This window comes from Labrus mixtus, unplaced genomic scaffold (assembly GCF_963584025.1).
Source record: "Labrus mixtus unplaced genomic scaffold, fLabMix1.1 SCAFFOLD_74, whole genome shotgun sequence".
NCBI lineage: Eukaryota > Metazoa > Chordata > Actinopteri > Labriformes > Labridae > Labrus > Labrus mixtus.
The window spans coordinates 232,501-245,000 of NW_026870298.1; the positions used below are offsets into that span (position 1 = coordinate 232,501).

The 12,500-nt window shown below is 41.8% G+C and overlaps 18 non-coding genes and 17 pseudogenes across 18 annotated transcripts; all 35 read left to right on the forward strand.

The window, feature by feature from the left end:
- Positions 1 to 4,324: 4,324 nt before the first annotated feature.
- LOC132968403 (5S ribosomal RNA) lies at positions 4,325 to 4,443 on the forward strand (annotated as a pseudogene).
- Positions 4,444 to 4,567: 124 nt separating this feature from the next.
- On the forward strand, positions 4,568 to 4,686 carry LOC132968291 (5S ribosomal RNA). The gene has a single exon (XR_009671134.1). It is a non-coding gene; the product is annotated as a 5S ribosomal RNA (ribosomal RNA).
- A 122-nt stretch (positions 4,687 to 4,808) lies between these two features.
- On the forward strand, positions 4,809 to 4,917 carry LOC132967931 (5S ribosomal RNA; annotated as a pseudogene).
- Positions 4,918 to 5,040: 123 nt separating this feature from the next.
- Positions 5,041 to 5,149, forward strand: LOC132968003 (5S ribosomal RNA; annotated as a pseudogene).
- Positions 5,150 to 5,271: 122 nt separating this feature from the next.
- LOC132967913 (5S ribosomal RNA) lies at positions 5,272 to 5,380 on the forward strand (annotated as a pseudogene).
- A 123-nt stretch (positions 5,381 to 5,503) lies between these two features.
- On the forward strand, positions 5,504 to 5,621 carry LOC132968434 (5S ribosomal RNA; annotated as a pseudogene).
- A 121-nt stretch (positions 5,622 to 5,742) lies between these two features.
- On the forward strand, positions 5,743 to 5,851 carry LOC132967937 (5S ribosomal RNA; annotated as a pseudogene).
- Positions 5,852 to 5,974: 123 nt separating this feature from the next.
- Positions 5,975 to 6,093, forward strand: LOC132968292 (5S ribosomal RNA). The gene has a single exon (XR_009671135.1). It is a non-coding gene; the product is annotated as a 5S ribosomal RNA (ribosomal RNA).
- Positions 6,094 to 6,215: 122 nt separating this feature from the next.
- Positions 6,216 to 6,324, forward strand: LOC132967932 (5S ribosomal RNA; annotated as a pseudogene).
- A 123-nt stretch (positions 6,325 to 6,447) lies between these two features.
- LOC132967862 (5S ribosomal RNA) lies at positions 6,448 to 6,566 on the forward strand. The gene has a single exon (XR_009670852.1). It is a non-coding gene; the product is annotated as a 5S ribosomal RNA (ribosomal RNA).
- A 123-nt stretch (positions 6,567 to 6,689) lies between these two features.
- LOC132968193 (5S ribosomal RNA) lies at positions 6,690 to 6,808 on the forward strand. The gene has a single exon (XR_009671040.1). It is a non-coding gene; the product is annotated as a 5S ribosomal RNA (ribosomal RNA).
- Positions 6,809 to 6,929: 121 nt separating this feature from the next.
- On the forward strand, positions 6,930 to 7,038 carry LOC132968502 (5S ribosomal RNA; annotated as a pseudogene).
- Positions 7,039 to 7,158: 120 nt separating this feature from the next.
- LOC132967860 (5S ribosomal RNA) lies at positions 7,159 to 7,267 on the forward strand (annotated as a pseudogene).
- A 121-nt stretch (positions 7,268 to 7,388) lies between these two features.
- LOC132967939 (5S ribosomal RNA) lies at positions 7,389 to 7,497 on the forward strand (annotated as a pseudogene).
- Positions 7,498 to 7,618: 121 nt separating this feature from the next.
- Positions 7,619 to 7,727, forward strand: LOC132967938 (5S ribosomal RNA; annotated as a pseudogene).
- Positions 7,728 to 7,850: 123 nt separating this feature from the next.
- Positions 7,851 to 7,969, forward strand: LOC132968365 (5S ribosomal RNA). Its single transcript, XR_009671199.1, has one exon. It is a non-coding gene; the product is annotated as a 5S ribosomal RNA (ribosomal RNA).
- Positions 7,970 to 8,093: 124 nt separating this feature from the next.
- LOC132968293 (5S ribosomal RNA) lies at positions 8,094 to 8,212 on the forward strand. The gene has a single exon (XR_009671136.1). It is a non-coding gene; the product is annotated as a 5S ribosomal RNA (ribosomal RNA).
- Positions 8,213 to 8,334: 122 nt separating this feature from the next.
- Positions 8,335 to 8,443, forward strand: LOC132967946 (5S ribosomal RNA; annotated as a pseudogene).
- Positions 8,444 to 8,566: 123 nt separating this feature from the next.
- On the forward strand, positions 8,567 to 8,685 carry LOC132967874 (5S ribosomal RNA). Its single transcript, XR_009670853.1, has one exon. It is a non-coding gene; the product is annotated as a 5S ribosomal RNA (ribosomal RNA).
- Positions 8,686 to 8,808: 123 nt separating this feature from the next.
- On the forward strand, positions 8,809 to 8,927 carry LOC132968140 (5S ribosomal RNA). The gene has a single exon (XR_009670988.1). It is a non-coding gene; the product is annotated as a 5S ribosomal RNA (ribosomal RNA).
- A 121-nt stretch (positions 8,928 to 9,048) lies between these two features.
- Positions 9,049 to 9,157, forward strand: LOC132968503 (5S ribosomal RNA; annotated as a pseudogene).
- Positions 9,158 to 9,277: 120 nt separating this feature from the next.
- LOC132967861 (5S ribosomal RNA) lies at positions 9,278 to 9,386 on the forward strand (annotated as a pseudogene).
- A 121-nt stretch (positions 9,387 to 9,507) lies between these two features.
- LOC132967950 (5S ribosomal RNA) lies at positions 9,508 to 9,616 on the forward strand (annotated as a pseudogene).
- A 123-nt stretch (positions 9,617 to 9,739) lies between these two features.
- LOC132968194 (5S ribosomal RNA) lies at positions 9,740 to 9,858 on the forward strand. Its single transcript, XR_009671041.1, has one exon. It is a non-coding gene; the product is annotated as a 5S ribosomal RNA (ribosomal RNA).
- A 122-nt stretch (positions 9,859 to 9,980) lies between these two features.
- Positions 9,981 to 10,099, forward strand: LOC132968037 (5S ribosomal RNA). Its single transcript, XR_009670889.1, has one exon. It is a non-coding gene; the product is annotated as a 5S ribosomal RNA (ribosomal RNA).
- Positions 10,100 to 10,220: 121 nt separating this feature from the next.
- Positions 10,221 to 10,339, forward strand: LOC132968196 (5S ribosomal RNA). The gene has a single exon (XR_009671043.1). It is a non-coding gene; the product is annotated as a 5S ribosomal RNA (ribosomal RNA).
- Positions 10,340 to 10,461: 122 nt separating this feature from the next.
- On the forward strand, positions 10,462 to 10,580 carry LOC132968038 (5S ribosomal RNA). The gene has a single exon (XR_009670890.1). It is a non-coding gene; the product is annotated as a 5S ribosomal RNA (ribosomal RNA).
- A 121-nt stretch (positions 10,581 to 10,701) lies between these two features.
- Positions 10,702 to 10,820, forward strand: LOC132968164 (5S ribosomal RNA). The gene has a single exon (XR_009671011.1). It is a non-coding gene; the product is annotated as a 5S ribosomal RNA (ribosomal RNA).
- A 122-nt stretch (positions 10,821 to 10,942) lies between these two features.
- Positions 10,943 to 11,061, forward strand: LOC132968438 (5S ribosomal RNA; annotated as a pseudogene).
- A 122-nt stretch (positions 11,062 to 11,183) lies between these two features.
- Positions 11,184 to 11,302, forward strand: LOC132968097 (5S ribosomal RNA). The gene has a single exon (XR_009670945.1). It is a non-coding gene; the product is annotated as a 5S ribosomal RNA (ribosomal RNA).
- A 121-nt stretch (positions 11,303 to 11,423) lies between these two features.
- Positions 11,424 to 11,542, forward strand: LOC132968031 (5S ribosomal RNA). Its single transcript, XR_009670883.1, has one exon. It is a non-coding gene; the product is annotated as a 5S ribosomal RNA (ribosomal RNA).
- A 122-nt stretch (positions 11,543 to 11,664) lies between these two features.
- LOC132968015 (5S ribosomal RNA) lies at positions 11,665 to 11,783 on the forward strand. The gene has a single exon (XR_009670867.1). It is a non-coding gene; the product is annotated as a 5S ribosomal RNA (ribosomal RNA).
- A 121-nt stretch (positions 11,784 to 11,904) lies between these two features.
- LOC132968457 (5S ribosomal RNA) lies at positions 11,905 to 12,013 on the forward strand (annotated as a pseudogene).
- Positions 12,014 to 12,134: 121 nt separating this feature from the next.
- On the forward strand, positions 12,135 to 12,253 carry LOC132967922 (5S ribosomal RNA). The gene has a single exon (XR_009670858.1). It is a non-coding gene; the product is annotated as a 5S ribosomal RNA (ribosomal RNA).
- Positions 12,254 to 12,375: 122 nt separating this feature from the next.
- On the forward strand, positions 12,376 to 12,494 carry LOC132968303 (5S ribosomal RNA). The gene has a single exon (XR_009671145.1). It is a non-coding gene; the product is annotated as a 5S ribosomal RNA (ribosomal RNA).
- The last annotated feature ends 6 nt before the right edge of the window (positions 12,495 to 12,500 follow it).

A 12,500-nucleotide genomic window follows, 5' to 3' on the forward strand; every position in this document is an offset into this window, starting at 1 on the left:
AGGAACAAAGAAAAAAGACATTCGATTCTTTCCTTGCAGAATGACGTTTTGTGCCTGCAGGAGACCAGGTGGGATGATTCCCTGGTGGAAGACATAAAAAAAGACTTTGTGGGCCATATTTTCTGCTCCAATGGCACGTCGAGGGCGAGAGGAGTGGCGGTTTTAGTCAAAACGGGTCGGGTAACAGGGGTAAATTTGGTTTATGGAGACAAAGAAGGAAGAATAATAGTAATAGACTGTGTGTATGAAACGAAAAATATAAGAATCATAAATATATATGCACCGAATGGAGAAAAAGAAAGGAAAACGTTCTTCATTGCAATAAGCAAATGGTGGGAAAGGAATTGTATAATAATCGGTGACTTTAATGTGGCGATGACACCCACCGATGTGTCAAAAAATAATGTGTTTAAGGGGGATGTGAGCAGGGGGACACTTAAAGATATAATGATAACGAAACAATGCATTGATATTTGGAGATTGCTACATCCATGGGAGAGGGTGTTCTCCAGGAGACAAATTGTACTAAATAGATTAAAACAATCTAGAATAGATTATGCTTTGGTGACATGCGAGGTAGTGAGGTGGATTAAAGAAGTTGAATATAAAACTAATATGTGGAGCGATCACGCTGGAATAGAAATCACGTTTAGAAAAGAAACGAATGTACGTAAAGGAGGGATATGGTGCTTTAATGCAAGCTTGCTGGATGATGGAATGTTTGTGAAAAGTATGGAAAGATTGTTGAATGATGTGGGATATGAGTGGAATGAGAGTGAAGATATGAATGTGTGGTGGGATAGTGTAAAAGTCAGAATTAAAAAAAAGTGTATCAATTATAGTAAAGAGAAAAAGTGGAGAGAAAATAGAAAGGAAGAGAATTTGAGAAAACAACTAAGTGAGGAAATAACATCGCTTGACAGTGTAGATAATGTAGGTGTCGAAAAATACATACATTTAAAAGAACAGTTGGGAGTGATTGAACTTAAAAAGAGTAGGGGTGCAGCCATCAGGAGTAAAATACAATATATGTATGAGGGGGAGAGGAGTACAGCCTTTTTTTTAGGTCTGGAAAAACAAAAACAAAAAAGAACAGAAATAAACAAATTATTAAATGAAGCAGGTAAAAGTGTGACAGATAAAAAGGGAATTTTAGAAATAGTAAAGGGCTATTATGAAAGCCTGTTTTCGAGACAGGAGTGTGATAGCGTGAGTGTGAACAGAGCTTTGGGTGCCTTAAAGAAAAAACTAAGCGAGGACGATAAAATGTGGTGTGATTGTGAGTTTACAGAGGGAGAAATCAGAAGTGCTTTAGAGGGGTTAAACAAAAACAAAAGTCCTGGGAGCGATGGCCTAACTGCGGAATTCTACCAAGCTTTCAAAGAGCAGCTGGTGCCCTTGGTGAACAAATTGAGTAAATATATGGAAAAAGTGAAACATATACCAAAAAGTTTAGGGGAAGGGGTGGTTACTATTTTTTACAAAAACAAGGGGGACAATAAAAATCTGGACAACTACAGACCAATCAGCCTACTCAACACAGACTAAAAAATCATAGCGAAAACAATAGCCAATAGAATCAGGGAGGTAATAGGAACAATCATAGAACAAACACAATCATACAGTATACCAAACAGAGACATAGCAGACTCAATCATTTCAATAAAACAGACGGTCAGGGATATGGAAGGGGAGGGGGGAATATGGCTAGGGATTGATTTAAATAAAGCTTTTGACAGAGTAGATCACGGGTTCATGGGGAAGGTGTTAGAGAAGTTTGGATTCGGGGAGAGAATGAGAGAATGGATAAATATGTTGTATACAGGAGCGGAAAGCAAGATAAAATGTAACGGGGAACTAACTGATTCTTTTAAAATATCAAGGTCAGTGAGACAAGGATGTCCGATGTCAGCGCTGTTGTACAGCTTGGTAGCAGAGCCGCTGGCAGCACTGATATCGGAAGACGTAAACATAAAAGGTATAGGTAAGGAAAACGTAAAAATAATACAGTATGCAGATGACGTGAATATAATGGTAAAAGGAGAGGAGGATATAGAATTGATATTAAAACATGTACAAACTTATGAAAGAGCATCTGGGGCAAAAGTAAATGAAAATAAGTCAGAAATGATGTTACTAGGTAAGGAATCCAATCTAGTTAATAAGTGGGGATTTAAAACGGTGTGTGAGAGAAGAAAAGTGTTGGGAGTGAATATGGGGAAAAATGAGAATGAATGTGATGATGTAACATGGAAAGAGGTGGTGGGTAAAATTAAAAAAAACATTGAATTTGTGGAAAGCGAGGGGTCTATTGTTGAGAGGAAGGGTAGCCGTAACAAATGCTCTCGTGTTGTCCAAAGTGAATCATGCGCTGAGTACTTGTACGCTTCCGGACTGGGCCTTTAAGGAGATTTCAAAGACCATTAGGGACTTTATTTGGAAAAACAAAGCAGCGAGTATAGCTCACAAAACAATAATAGGGGCTAAAGATCAGGGGGGGCTAGCTTTGATTGATTTACTTACAAAAAAAGTAGCACTAAGAGTCAAATTGATAGGCAAATTTATGGACCAGAACCGGAACGTAGTTTGGAAAAACCACTTCAAACAATATCTGTGCAGTTTTGGACTCTACAACGAGGACAACCTGTACCAGATCAATAACCCGGATTCATTTAAACACTTGCCACGGTTTTTCCAGGAAGTACTCAGTGCGTGGTATCAGGTTTCATCCTGGACTGTACCAGAGTGCGGAACGAGAGGGTCAGTGCTACGACTGCCCTTCCTCTCGAGCCCGTATTTTAAAAATGGGGAGAGGGTAATTAAGTGTGAAGCTATGTCGAAAGCGGGATATATTAGAATAAGGGATTTACTGAACTGTGGGGGGGATTTTGATTTACAAATGGTGGTGAGGGGTTTAAAAAATAAAGGGTGTGTGTGCAGAAAGGATGTGATTGAGGGAGTGTTTGCAAATGTAAAATTGTCTTTGTCGAGCGAATGGGAAAAATTAATCAAAGAGAAGGAGGGAGTGATGCAGGACGATGTGGGGGGGATCTCCCTGTGCCTAGGGGAGAAGAAACACAACATTATAGATGTCACTACAAAAATTTGGTATAGGTGCGCAATCACACATAGAATACAGAAACCCACATCCGAAGTAAAATGGACAGACACATACCCGGACATAACAAGCAACATGATATGGAAGAACATTAACATTCCGCATACACCACATGCAATATTTGACCTAGATTTCAAACTGAGGCACAGGAGGATCTTCACCTGCATCGTCCTGCATCAGATCCATAAGGAGAGGTATGAAAGAAAGTGTTGTGTATGTGAAAGTATGGATGAGGATTTAATACATTTGTTTGTTACGTGTGGGGAATTGGTTTATTTTTGGGGAAAAATAAGAGAAATGTTGAGGAAATGCAGTAAGAATGAGTGTTGGAATGAAAGGGGGTGGGAATTGTCGGTGTTGTTGGGGGTGGGAACAAAACAAAAAAATCACAAAGTAATGAATATAATTTTGGCTTTTGCAAGAAAAGCAGTTTTTAACAGGAGGAATTATGCACTGTATGAAAGTAAGAAAATGAATGTGTGGAGAATGTTTGTGAATGAATGGAAAGCACATCTTAAATTACTGTACATAGCGAATGAGAGTGAGTTTGTGAGAATGTTTGTGGAAGGTGCGAATGTGTGTAGAGTAAACGAGGAGGGAATTATGTGGGATGTCTAAATTATTTTGTTTTTGGTTTTTTTGGTACGAGGGCTTCTTTTTTGGTCATGGGGAAAATGGGTGATTTGATTTGGGTTTTTTTTTCTCAGTGGTTTTTTGAGAATACTGTGGGGTTTTTGTATGTTTTTGTGGTTTGTTTTCAGAGGGGTGTTTGCTTTGGGGGAGGGACTCAGAAGAGTTGTCATGAGTTGGGGGTATCAGGGGTGATTTGAGTTTTTTTTTCTGATGCTATGTTTTTATTGTTTTTAGGGTGCCGTTTGCGTCAGAGGGGAGGTTTAATTTAGAGGGTGTATGTATTATAATAGCATTTGTTGTAAATGATGTGAAAGAATTATAAATGTTTTTGTAATTTTGATAATAAAAGATAAAAAAAAAAAAACTTGTCCGATCTCGGAAGCTAAGCAGTGTCGGGTCTGGTTAGTACTTGGGTGGGAGACAGCCTGGGAATACCAGGTGCTGTAAGCTTTTTCATTTTTTTGATCATATGTTTTTTTTTTTATCATATGGAGACATATTCACATGTACAAAAATTCAGCCAGAATCAAGGGCATGACATCTTTAAACGGCCCCTTTCTGCACACAATAATGGCTTACGGCCATACCACCCTGAACAAGCCCGATCTCGTCCGATCTTGGAAACTAAGCAGGGTCGGGTCTGGTTATTACTTGGATGGGAGACCACCTGGGAATACCATGTGCTGTAAGCTTTTTCATTTTTTTGATCATATGTTTTTTTTTTTTATCATATAGAGACATATTCACATGTCCAAAAATTCAGGCAGAATCAAGGGCATGACATGTTTAAAAGGCCCCTGTCTGCACACAATAATGGCTTACGGCCATACCACCCTGAACACGCCCGATCTTGTCTGATCTCAGAAACTAAGCAGGGTCGGGCCTGGTTAGTACTTGGATGGGAGACCGCCTGGGAATACCAGGTGCTGTAAGCTTTTTCATTTTTTTGATCATATGTTTTTTTTTTATCATAGAGAGACATATTCACATGTCCAAAAATTCAGCCAGAATCAAGGGCATGACATGTTTAAATGGCCCCTGTCTGCACACAATAATGGCTTACGGCCATACCACCCTGAACTCGTCCGATATTGGAAGCTAAGCAGAGTCGGGCCTGGTTATTACTTGGATGGGAGACCGCCTGGGAATACCAGGTGCTGTAAGCTTTTTCATTTTTTTTGATCATATGTTTTTTTTTTATCATATAGAGACATATTCACATGTCCAAAAATTCAGCCAGAATCAAGGGCATGACATCTTTAAAAGGCCCCTTTCTGCACACAATAATGGCTTACGGCCATACAACCCTGAACTCGTCCGATCTCGGAAGGTAAGCATGGTGGGGCCTGGTTAGGACTTGGATGGGAGACCGCCTGGGAATACCAGGTGCTGCAAGCTTTTTCATTTTTTTAATCATATGTTTTTTTTTTATCATATGGAGACATATTCACATGTCCAAAAATTCAGCCAGAATCAAGGGAATGACATCTTTAAAAGGCCCCTTTCTGCACACAATAATGGCTTAAGGCCATACCACCCTGAACTCGTCCGATCTCGGAAGCTAAGCAGTGTCGGGTCTGGTTAGTACTTGGATGGGAGACCGCCTGGGAATACCAGGTGCTGTAAGCTTTTTCATTTTTTTGATCATATGTTTTTTTTTTTATCATATGGAGACATATTCACATGTCCAAAAATTCAGCCAGAATATAGGGCATGACATCTTTAAAAGGCCCCTTTCTGAACACAATAATGGCTTACGGCCATAACACCCTGAACACGCCGATCTCGTCTGATCTCGGAAGCTAAGCAGGGTCGGGCCTGGTTACTACTTGGATGTGAGACCACCTGGGAATACCAGGTGCTGTAAGCTTTTTCATTTTTTTGATCATATGTTTTTTTTGATCATATAGAGACATATTCACATGTCCAAAAATTCAGCCAGAATCAAGGGCATGACATCTTTAAAAGGCCCCTTTCTGCACACAATAATGGCTTAAGGCCATACCACCCTGAACTTGTCCGATCTCGGAAGCTAAGCAGTGTCGGGTCTGGTTAGTACTTGGATGGGAGACCGCCTGGGAATACCAGGTGCTGTAAGCTTTTTCATTTTTTTGATCATATGTTTTTTTTTTTATCATATGGAGACATAATCACATGTACAAAAATTCAGGCAGAATCAAGGGCATGACATGTTTAAAAGGCCCCTGTCTGCACACAATAATGGCTTACGGCCATACCACCCTGAACACGCCCGATCTTGTCTGATCTCAGAAACTAAGCAGGGTCGGGCCTGGTTAGTACTTGGATGGGAGACCGCCTGGGAATACCAGGTGCTGTAAGCTTTTTCATTTTTTTGATCATATGTTTTTTTTTTATCATAGAGAGACATATTCACATGTCCAAAAATTCAGGCAGAATCAAGGGCATGACATGTTTAAATGGCCCCTGTCTGCACACAATAATGGCTTACGGCCATACCACCCTGAACTCGTCCGATATTGGAAGCTAAGCAGAGTCGGGCCTGGTTATTACTTGGATGGGAGACCGCCTGGGAATACCAGGTGCTGTAAGCTTTTTCATTTTTTTTGATCATATGTTTTTTTTTTATCATATAGAGACATATTCACATGTCCAAAAATTCAGGCAGAATCAAGGGCATGACATGTTTAAAAGGCCCCTGTCTGCACACAATAATGGCTTACGGCCATACCACCCTGAACACGCCCGATCTCGTCTGATCTCGGAAGCTAAGCAGGGTCGGGCCTGGTTAGTACTTGGATGGGAGACCGCCTGGGAATACCAGGTGCTGTAAGTTTTTTCATTTTTTTGATCATATGTTTTTTTTTTTATCATATAGAGACATATTCACATGTCCAAAAATTCAGCCAGAATCAAGGGCATGACATCTTTAAAAGGCCCCTTTCTGCATACAATAATGGCTTACGGCCAAACCACCCTGAACACGCCCGCTCTCGTCTGATCTCGGAAGCTAAGCAGGGTCGGGCCTGGTTAGTACTTGGATGGGAGACCGCCTGGGAATACCAGGTGCTGTAAGCTTTTTCATTTTTTTTGATCATATGTTTTTTTTATCATATAGAGACATATTCAAATGTCCAAAAATTCTGCCAGAATCAAGGGCATGACATCTTTAAAAGGCCCCTGTCTGCACACAATAATGGCTTACGGCCATACCACCCTGAACACGCCCGATCTCGGAAGCTAAGCAAGGTCAGGCCTGGTTAGTACTTGGATGGGAGACCGCCTAGGAATACCAGGTGCTGTAAGCTTTTTCATTTTTTTGATCATGTGTTTTTTTTTTATCATAGAGAGACATATTCACATGGCCAACAATTCAGCCAGAATCAAGGGAATGACATCTTTAAGGCCCATTTCTGCACACAATAATGGCTTACGGACATACCACCCTGAACTCGTCCGATCTCGGACGCTAAGCAGGGTCGGGCCTGGTTAGTACTTAGATGGGAGACCGCCTGGGAATACCAGGTGCTGTAAGCTTTTTCATTTTTTTGATCATATGTTTTTTTTTATCATATAGAGACATATTCACATGTCCAAAAATTCAGCCAGAATCAAGGGCATGACATCTTTAAAAGGCCCCTCTCTGCACACAATAATGGCTTACGGCCATACAACCCTGAACTCGTCCGATCTCAGAAGGTAAGCAGGGTCGGGCCTGGTTAGTACTTGGATGGGAGACAGCCTGGGAATACCAGGTGCTGTAAGCTTCTTCATTTTTTTGATCATATGTTTTTTTTGATCATATAGAGACATATTCACATGTCCAAAAATTCAGCCAGAATCAAGGGCATGACATCTTTAAAAGGCCCCTTTCTGCACACAATAATGGCTTAAGGCCATACCACCCTGAACTTGTCCGATCTCGGAAGCTAAGCAGTGTCGGGTCTGGTTAGTACTTGGATGGGAGACCGCCTGGGAATACCAGGTGCTGTAAGCTTTTTCATTTTTTTGATCATATGTTTTTTTTTTTATCATATGGAGACATAATCACATGTACAAAAATTCAGGCAGAATCAAGGGCATGACATGTTTAAAAGGCCCCTGTCTGCACACAATAATGGCTTACGGCCATACCACCCTGAACACGCCCGATCTTGTCTGATCTCAGAAACTAAGCAGGGTCGGGCCTGGTTAGTACTTGGATGGGAGACCGCCTGGGAATACCATGTGCTGTAAGCTTTTTCATTTTTTTGATCATATGTTTTTTTTTTTTATCATATAGAGACATATTCACATGTCCAAAAATTCAGGCAGAATCAAGGGCATGACATGTTTAAAAGGCCCCTGTCTGCACACAATAATGGCTTACGGCCATACCACCCTGAACACGCCCGATCTTGTCTGATCTCAGAAACTAAGCAGGGTCGGGCCTGGTTAGTACTTGGATGGGAGACCGCCTGGGAATACCAGGTGCTGTAAGCTTTTTCATTTTTTTGATCATATGTTTTTTTTTTATCATAGAGAGACATATTCACATGTCCAAAAATTCAGGCAGAATCAAGGGCATGACATGTTTAAATGGCCCCTGTCTGCACACAATAATGGCTTACGGCCATACCACCCTGAACTCGTCCGATATTGGAAGCTAAGCAGAGTCGGGCCTGATTATTACTTGGATGGGAGACCGCCTGGGAATACCAGGTGCTGTAAGCTTTTTCATTTTTTTTGATCATATGTTTTTTTTTTATCATATAGAGACATATTCACATGTCCAAAAATTCAGGCAGAATCAAGGGCATGACATGTTTAAAAGGCCCCTGTCTGCACACAATAATGGCTTACGGCCATACCACCCTGAACACGCCCGATCTCGTCTGATCTCGGAAGCTAAGCAGGGTCGGGCCTGGTTAGTACTTGGATGGGAGACCGCCTGGGAATACCAGGTGCTGTAAGTTTTTTCATTTTTTTGATCATATGTTTTTTTTTTTATCATATAGAGACATATTCACATGTCCAAAAATTCAGCCAGAATCAAGGGCATGACATCTTTAAAAGGCCCCTTTCTGCATACAATAATGGCTTACGGCCATACCACCCTGAACACGCCCGCTCTCGTCTGATCTCGGAAGCTAAGCAGGGTCGGGCCTGGTTAGTACTTGGATGGGAGACCGCCTGGGAATACCAGGTGCTGTAAGCTTTTTCATTTTTTTTGATCATATGTTTTTTTTATCATATAGAGACATATTCAAATGTCCAAAAATTCTGCCAGAATCAAGGGCATGACATCTTTAAAAGGCCCCTGTCTGCACACAATAATGGCTTACGGCCATACCACCCTGAACACGCCCGATCTCGGAAGCTAAGCAAGGTCAGGCCTGGTTAGTACTTGGATGGGAGACCGCCTAGGAATACCAGGTGCTGTAAGCTTTTTCATTTTTTTGATCATGTGTTTTTTTTTTATCATAGAGAGACATATTCACATGTCCAACAATTCAGCCAGAATCAAGGGAATGACATCTTTAAGGCCCATTTCTGCACACAATAATGGCTTACGGACATACCACCCTGAACTCGTCCGATCTCGGACGCTAAGCAGGGTCGGGCCTGGTTAGTACTTAGATGGGAGACCGCCTGGGAATACCAGGTGCTGTAAGCTTTTTCATTTTTTTGATCATATGTTTTTTTTTATCATATAGAGACATATTCACATGTCCAAAAATTCAGCCAGAATCAAGGGCATGACATCTTTAAAAGGCCCCTTTCTGCACACAATAATGGCTTACGGCCATACAACCCTGAACTCGTCCGATCTCAGAAGGTAAGCAGGGTCGGGCCTGGTTAGTACTTGGATGGGAGACAGCTTGGGAATACCAGGTGCTGTAAGCTTCTTCATTTTTTTGATCATATGTTTTTTTTTTTATCATATAGAGACATATTCACATGTCCAAAAATTCAGCCAGAATCAAGGGCATGACATCTTTAAAAGGCCCCTGTCTGCACACAATAATGACTTATGGCCATACCACCCTGAACACGCCCGATCTCGTCTGATCTCGGAAGCTAAGCAGGGTCGGGCCTGGTTAATACTTGGATGGGAGACCGCCTGGGAATACCAGGTGCTATAAGCTTTTTCATTTTTTTGATCATATGTTTTTTTTTTATCATATAGAGACATATTCACATGTCCAAAAATTTAGCCAGAATCAAGGGCATGACATCTTTAAAAGGCCCCTTTCTGCACACAATAATGGCTTACGGCCATACCACCCTGAACACGCCCGATCTCGTCCGATCTCGGAAGCTAAGCAGGGTCGGGCCTGGATAGTACTTGGATGGGAGATCACCTGGGAATACCAGGTGCTGTAAGCATTTTCATTTTTTTGATCATATTTTTTTTTTGATCATATAGAGACATATTCACATGTCCAAAAATTCAGCCAGAATCAAGGGCATGACATCTTTAAAAGGCCCCTGTCTGCACACAATAATGACTTATGGCCATACCACCCTGAACACGCCCGATCTCGTCTGATCTCGGAAGCTAAGCAGGGTCGGGCCTGGTTAATACTTGGATGGGAGACCGCCTGGGAATACCAGGTGCTATAAGCTTTTTCATTTTTTTGATCATATGTTTTTTTTTTATCATATAGAGACATATTCACATGTCCAAAAATTTAGCCAGAATCAAGGGCATGACATCTTTAAAAGGCCCCTTTCTGCACACAATAATGGCTTACGGCCATACCACCCTGAACACGCCCGATCTCGTCCGATCTCGGAAGCTAAGCAGGGTCGGGCCTGGATAGTACTTGGATGGGAGATCACCTGGGAATACCAGGTGCTGTAAGCATTTTCATTTTTTTGATCATATTTTTTTTTTGATCATATAGAGACATATTCACATGTCCAAAAATTCAGCCAGAATCAAGGGCATGACATCTTTAAAAGGCCCCTGTCTGCACACAATAATGGCTTATGGCCATACCACCCTGAACACGCCTGATCTCGTCCGATCTCGGAAGCTAAGCAGGGTAGGGCCTGGTTAGTACCTGGATGGGAGACCGCCTGGGAATACCAGGTGCTGTAAGATTTTTCATTTTTTTGATCATATGTTTTTTTTTTATCATATAGAGACATATTCACATGTCCAAAAATTCAGCCAGAATCAAGGGCATGACATCTTTAAAAGGCCCCTTTCTGCACACAATAACAGCTTACGGCCATACCACCCTTAACACGCCCGATCTCGTCCGATCTCGGAAACAAAGTAGGGTCGTGCCTGGATAGTACTTGGATGGGAGACCGCCTGGGAATACCAGACGCTGTAAGCTTTTTCATTTTTTTGATCATATGTTTTTTTTTTATCATATAGAGACATATTCACATGTCCAAAAATTTAGCCAGAATCAAGGGCATGACATCTTTAAAAGGCCCCTTTCTGCACACAATAATGGCTTACGGCCATACCACCCTGAACACGCCCGATCTCGTCCGATCTCGGAAGCTATGCAGGGTCGGGCCTGGTTAGTACTTGGATGGGAGACCGCCTGGGAATACCAGGTGCTGTAAGCTTTTTCATTTTTTTGATCATATGTTTTTTTTTATCATATAGAGACATATTCACATGTCCAAAAATTCAGCCAGAATCAAGGGCATGACATCTTTAAAAGGCCCCTTTCTGCACACAATAATGGCTTACGGCCATACCACCCTGAACACGCCCGATCTCGTCCGATCTCGGAAGCCAAGCAGGGTAGGGCCTGGTTAGTACTTGGATGGGAGACCGCCTGGGAATACCAGGTGCTGTAAGTTTTTTCATTTTTTTGATCATATGTTTTTTTTTTATCATATAGAGACATATTCACATGTCCAAAAATTCAGCCAGAATCAAGGGCATGACATCTTTAAAAGGCCCCTTTCTGCATACAATAATGGCTTACGGCCATACCACCCTGAACACGCCTGATCTCGTCTGATCTCGGAAGCTAAGCAGGGTCGGGCCTGGTTAGTACTTGGATGGGAGACCGCCTGGGAATACCAGGTGCTGTAAGCTTTTTCATTTTTTTTTATCATATGTTTTTTTTATCATATAGAGACATATTCACATGTCCAAAAATTCATCCAGAATCAAGGGCATGACATCTTTAAAAGGCCCCTATCTGCACACAATAATGGCTTACGGCCATACCACCCTGAACACGCCCGATCTCGGAAGCTAAGCAAGGTCAGGCCTGGTTAGTACTTGGATGGGAGACCGCCTGGGAATACCAGGTGCTGTAAGCTTTTTCATTTTTTTGATCATATGTTTTATTTTATCATATAGAGACATATTCACATGTCCAAAAATTCAGCCAGAATCAAGGGCATAACATCTTTAAAAGGCCCCTTTCTGCACACAATAATGGCTTACAGCCATACCACCCTGAACACACCCGATCTCGTCCGATCTCAGAAGCTAAGCAGGGTCGGGCCTGGTTAGTACTTGGATGGGAGACCGCCTGGGAATACCAGGTGCTGTAAGCTTTTTCATTTTGTTTGATCATATGTTTTTTTTTATCATATAGAGACATATTCACATGTCCAAAAATTCAGCCAGAATCAAGGGCATGACATCTTTAAAAGGCCCCTTTCTGCACACAATAATGGCTTACGGCCGTACCACCCTGAACACGCCCGATCTCGTCCGATCTCGGAAGCTAAGCAGGGTCGGGCCTGTTTGGTTCTTGGATGGGAGACCGCCTGGGAATACCAGGTGCTGTAAGTTTTTTCA